Source organism: Papaver somniferum, chromosome 10 (genome assembly GCF_003573695.1).
Source record: "Papaver somniferum cultivar HN1 chromosome 10, ASM357369v1, whole genome shotgun sequence".
Classification (NCBI taxonomy): Eukaryota; Viridiplantae; Streptophyta; class Magnoliopsida; order Ranunculales; family Papaveraceae; genus Papaver; species Papaver somniferum.
The window spans coordinates 100,961,191-100,967,190 of NC_039367.1; the positions used below are offsets into that span (position 1 = coordinate 100,961,191).

Below are 6,000 nucleotides of genomic sequence, written 5' to 3' on the forward strand. Positions count from 1 at the left end.
AATGAACAGGTATCCATAAGGCAGTAAGACAAGACATAAAACTATCCCAAATGAAAAAGATAAAACATTTTTGGATTGAAGTCCATTTTTTCTTAGAAGTAATGGAATGAACCCACTTCATTTTTGGAATGAACTTCAATACTGGAATGAACAGGTATTAGACAGTAAGACAAGGCCTAATACAGTAAGACAAGTGTAGCGCCCCCTAAGTTAGCAGTTGACTAATCCAAGAGATTAACTAAATAAAGAGGCACCACGAATCTAATTCAAATACTTAAACATTCAATTTAGAAATCTGCTACAAAACTTATCCCAAAACTAACCCCGCTCAGAATATATATATATACATGAACTTCTCTTAAATGATGCATATACAATAGTCAATTGGTTTACAGATACAATAGACAACATAATAGACATAGCAGAAGTTAACTAATTAACAGGGTCAACACTTGTGGCTTTCGCTGCGCAACTCTGATCTGTCTCTGAAATCTGAAAGTGGGAATAATTAACATTTAACTTCTAAGTAATCATAAACAAGATTAAGAATAACAATAATGTTTTTCCCAGACATTAAATAGTGACCAAGTTACTGAGATACACAAACATGAATATGGACAAGCTCTTTATTCAAATAATGTATACTATGGTTGTGCAATTCCGAACTCGCAAATCCACACCGAATCGTATGTATGGATGTCGACAATTCCGAACTCGCAAACTGTCGACCGATATAAGCATAAAAGCTGAATTCATGTAGATATAAATGTGAAAGAGCATATCCTCATAGAAGTAAACAAACATGTATATGGACAAACTCCTTCTTCAAACAATGTATAGTATGGTTGTGCAATTCCGAACTCGCAAATCCATACCTAATCGTAAATATGGATGTCGACAATTCCGAACTCGCAAACTGTCGACCAATATACCATAAAATCTCTAGGTATAAATGTGAAGGAGCGTATCCTATATACCACACGTGGAAATTATTATTTCTCATAACAATTCATATTGACCACAACACATTACAGGTCCTTTCCAAACCATGGAAAGATTAACAGAATCAACAGAATTATCGTAAAACAAGTTAAACAATGCATAGAACGCACAAACAGAAATACATGGGTTTGTTAAACATAAACTGTTGTAAAGGAAAACAATAATGGTTACCAAAGAGTCAAATGTATTCCAACCTCTTTTGATGACAAGCCACGCCTACCTCGAGATCCACGATCCACTGGTTCATCCTTTGAATCGATCGTTGTTAATATAGACTAATTGTTAATCACACAAGAAGTCTAAGAAACTAGTCAAAATGGCTCATATAAGAATCATACAAGTCTAACTAATGGTTCTAAGTCCATTTATGACTTTACATCCTTTCATTCTCTATCTTTAGCAAAACTAAGGTTTACTAATTGTATTAGGTTGATTCTATAGTCCATTAGCTAAGCCAAATGAATATCTACAACTTTGTAGAAGAAGTCAAACTCTAATTCAGACCATAAGGGTCTAATACATCAAAGTAAGAAAACTATACCTAAGCCCAAATTCGTTAAACAAGCCAATTACACAAGGCCTGGTTCACCAAGGTCAACTAATGGTCACTAACAGTCCACGGGGTCAAGTGATGGTCAACGTCTCAAAGTCAGGTCAAGGTCAGGTCCTGGTCAAAGGTCGAAGACTAAATCAGTCAACTGAGACATCTCAGGTCAAGACAGGTAACTCAGTGAGTCAACAGATCCGACTAAGTCAGATTAACTGAGTCAGCTAAACAAGACTGAATAATCTCAGTCAGTCAGGCCAAGGGTTTTACTTACACAACTGCAACTCTAACTCTACAACTCTACTCAAGTTGAACTTCAATCTAATCATTGCATCAATTCATTCATTCAAATTATAACTTAAAATTGAATTACAAAAGTAACAAAGTCTACCTGCAACAGCAGAAGTTGCAAGCTTTCACTGCTAGCACTAACTACAGTCCTACACTCCCATTATCACCCTTTCCAGTTCTATTTCCATTCCACCTTCACAACTCATACCTAACTCATACATCTACTTCCTGCCAATCAACTTCAACCACCAACAATTGACAACAAAACATATTCTTTAGAACTTATTTCTTATAGTCTACAATACCACCAACTCCACCAAACTCAGTACTTTCAACAGCAAGCTTCTATTAAAACTATCACTAACTGCAACCATAACAACATCTGCATTCACTAACTTCAACTCAGGCAACACCTTCATTAATTCATATACCTCTTGCAATTTCAGTTAAGATCAAACTCAAACCATTAACCATAGTTACTCAAACCCATTACTATCAAAACCACCTCTAACTACAGACACAGTCCCATCACATCTTCCCAGCCTGCAATTCAACTTCATTTGCGACTCATCTCATAATCTCAATTTCATTAAAACTCATTCATCACTAATCCCCGTAATTGTAATTCATATGAACTCAGATCATGGGTATAACTCTCATTACTGCAATAACCAAAATATTCCAACAACTCATAGTTCAATCATCATCTCAAGAAACCAAATAAACTCCACAATCTTCATTCATCACCATCTTAGTGATATAATCAAAATCAAGACCACCTTTCAGTTTATCACAACCAACTTCGGTTTAATTCCAAGCTACATCCACCAATAACCCCTGAACTTCAATAACATCTCAATTAAGATCAATCACCACCACCTTTCAACAAGTTCATATTTCTTCCTAACCCATTCATCTAAACCAATTCATAACACCTTCCATTAACACAAACACATACAGCAACACCATCCATTCCACATGCAGTCCATAATCAATTCGCTACCAAATCAAATCCAACACCCACAACTGCAATTCAACCCAACACCTCCAACTTTGCAGCATCACCACAACTACCACAAAACTTCTATCAGAAATTCAACCAATATCATTATTAATTACTCAATCCAAACAAACACAATAAACACTTCAACTTTATACTCATATCTTAATAAAAATGAATTGAATTTAATGACTGAAAAAGTAATTACCTCAAATATATATTACTCTGGCAATTGAATTTGATTCCTTCTTCACTTAACTCAGTTCATCACCACCACATCTAACTCATCTCATCATTTCAATATGAGACCAAACCTTTTCTCCCGAGTTTTGAATCAATACCAATAATAGCTACAACATCTTCTTATTAACAGAATCATCCCTAGACGTCAACTCACAATCTTCATCCCCGTCATTTATTCTCAGAAGAACCTTAAAATAATTCCCAAATCAAAGCTTCCCTGATTCGAACACAAGAAAACATCCTAGTTCTTTAATTCAGCAAAACCCGTCTCCAATTATCTTCTAAAGCCTCAATTTCTTCTTCTGATCCTTCTTTGATTCATCTTATGAAACCCTAACTCTTCAATTGCACTTCAAAAAAACCTCACCACTTCAATCGAACATCAACCCCCTCGTTATTTAACCATTATCAGCTCAATTACTTAACAACTTCTTACCAATTCGAGTCTTAATCTAAAAACCCTAAATTACTTCTCTCTGTTATATCATCTCAACAAAAACCCCTAACTCTCATCCTTCTTTATTAACCAGACTATCATCACCTTCATGGACTAACTGTGATCCACAAAACTCTATGCATAACTCTTAAATTCTCGACGAAAAAGAAACAGAGAAGAGAAAGAGAAAGAATATGAAGAAGAAGAAGAACGAAGAGAATGAAGAAGAAGAAAGAAGATAAGAATTAATTATTCTTCTCGAGTGGGAGATAAGGCTGACCCAATTTGATGACACGCCCACTTTCTTCGACACGTGCATCCACAAGGGTAAAATCTGAAATTACTATTTTACCCTTCTGAAAACAAATTGATAAATCTTTTTCGTCCGGTATCCGAATGACACGTTCGAGTAGTCCATTCCGCATAACTTTTCGATGCCTATTCCATAATACTAGTTTCGTATCTAAATCATTGTTAGATTAATTTCTATTAATTAGCGTTCGTGTTAAACTAATCGAGTCATTATCGGATAACTCGTCAATTGATCATCACGAGACCAGTCAAATAGCATTAACGAGCTTGAGGGTCCTTACAACAAGACATAAGACAGAACATTGATATTACAGTAAGACAAGACATAAGACAGAACATTGATATTATCTACTATCCAAAATATTATAGATGAAAATATAAAAAATACTAGAGTATCAATTACATTAGAAGCTAAGAAGAGTATTATGTTACAGTAAGAAGTAATCTACTGTCCAAAATACTATCGTTAAAAGAGTTTTTCTGTTTAATGTGTTCCACCATTATCAAGTATGCAATTCCGAAGGAATTCTGATTTGTAAAATTCACCCCAGCTCTCTTCATCTCCTGATGCAGTAAGAAGTTTGTAGGCCATCCCAACTCTTCTTGCTTGCATCTTATCTACCATGTCAGCTTTCTTCATCATACTATGCGACTTGTTTGTGGTTGGATTGAAACTTCTCTTGATCCAATAGCAGGTGTACATCAGGCAATTGGGAATCTTCCTTGATCTTGCACTCCTGGCAGATTTTCAAAGACAATGTTGGTGCATCTTACCCTACCATGAGATTGTAGCCACAAGTTGGTGTGTTTCATGCAGTAACCAGCCATTTTGTTTGCGTCAGTATTTCATTGCTTACCAAGCTCTCCCCTTTTGATGGATTTGTAATGCTCCCATGTGTAGTTACCAATGTCAAAAACCAGCAGATGCCAATGTTCACCTAGAGGCCTTTTTGATTTCGCATTACCACTGTGTGGGTCTGTATTCATAGGAATGAGCATCTTTTCAGTTCTGTCATGCATGTCTCTTATAAACTGATCAACTTCTTCCGTTCTCTTCAGTTCATTATGCTGCGCAAAATATGTCTGAAAAACAAAAATAGAAATGAGCTAGATAATCAGTTCATTCTATGCAGGTTGGATTATATAGTTTATTATACAGTTCAAATAGATAAAAATTAAATAACCTTCAGAGCCATGTTTTTCTCTAAATCATATAAATTGCAAGCAAACAGTTCACTTCATCAAATGAATAGGCAGAAACACACTTACGAAAGTTGTTGAATTCATAATCTCGAAGTTGATATACTTTCTTCGAGTCTCACTATCCTGGCTCTCTATGAACATTCTCTCCGTGTTTGCAGCATTATACTTTATGTATGTATAGTAGTCCAATAAGGTGGTGTCCAAGTATTCATTGAACAACAGAGAAAGAATTTCACTCCCTTGGACTGATATTGGAATTTTCTTGTGATTCTATGCTTTCCAAGATGCTCGACTGCAAATACAAATAAAAATTGAAAAGACGAGGGTACCCAAATATACCTCAATCTAAAACTTTTCCACTTATAAGTCCTTTCTCCGAAAGTGATTGTCTATAGACTGAGTCGAGACAGTACAGCTAATCGTTTCACACTTCGTGTGATTGTCTATGGATACAAAATCGAGACAATACAACAACAAGATAACTTGTGTGATTGACTATGGATACAAGATCGAGAAAATACAACAACGAAGTATGTTTACTTGATAATAGGTTCGGACTTAACCAAACTCTAGGGATTGTCTGTCAAGTAAAATAGGAACTAACGTTTGTATAATTTACTTTAAATTATAATAATAACAATTATAATTACGGAAAATAAAAGTAAATGACACAGCAAGATTTTGTTAACGAGGAAACCGCAGATGCAGAAAAACCCATGGACCTAGTCCAGAATTGAATACTCTCATAATTAAGCCGTTATACAAAATCAAACCAACTTTGTATAGTTGAGACCAAGCAACTAAACCTATAGTTCACCTAGTTTCCTCAGTATCCCTGCGCCTCGAACTTGTTAATAAGTCACGCACTTGGAACAATTCCTTTGGTTCGTATTCCAAAAAGTAAAGGAACAACAAATTTGTTTTGTAACAACTCTTTTAAAACAAATTGATATGAATCTGACAAAG

At 35.2% G+C, this 6,000-nt stretch overlaps 2 long non-coding RNA genes across 2 annotated transcripts; one reads left to right on the top strand and one right to left on the bottom strand.

Moving 5' to 3' along the window:
- Positions 1-1,864: 1,864 nt before the first annotated feature.
- On the bottom strand, positions 1,865-3,621 carry LOC113319748. The gene is made up of 2 exons (XR_003345782.1): positions 3,049-3,621; positions 1,865-2,924 (listed from the first exon to the last, which is right to left on the bottom strand). It is a non-coding gene; the product is annotated as an uncharacterized LOC113319748 (long non-coding RNA).
- An 85-nt stretch (positions 3,622-3,706) lies between these two features.
- Positions 3,707-4,883, top strand: LOC113319749. Its single transcript, XR_003345783.1, has 2 exons — positions 3,707-3,846; positions 4,524-4,883. It is a non-coding gene; the product is annotated as an uncharacterized LOC113319749 (long non-coding RNA).
- The last annotated feature ends 1,117 nt before the right edge of the window (positions 4,884-6,000 follow it).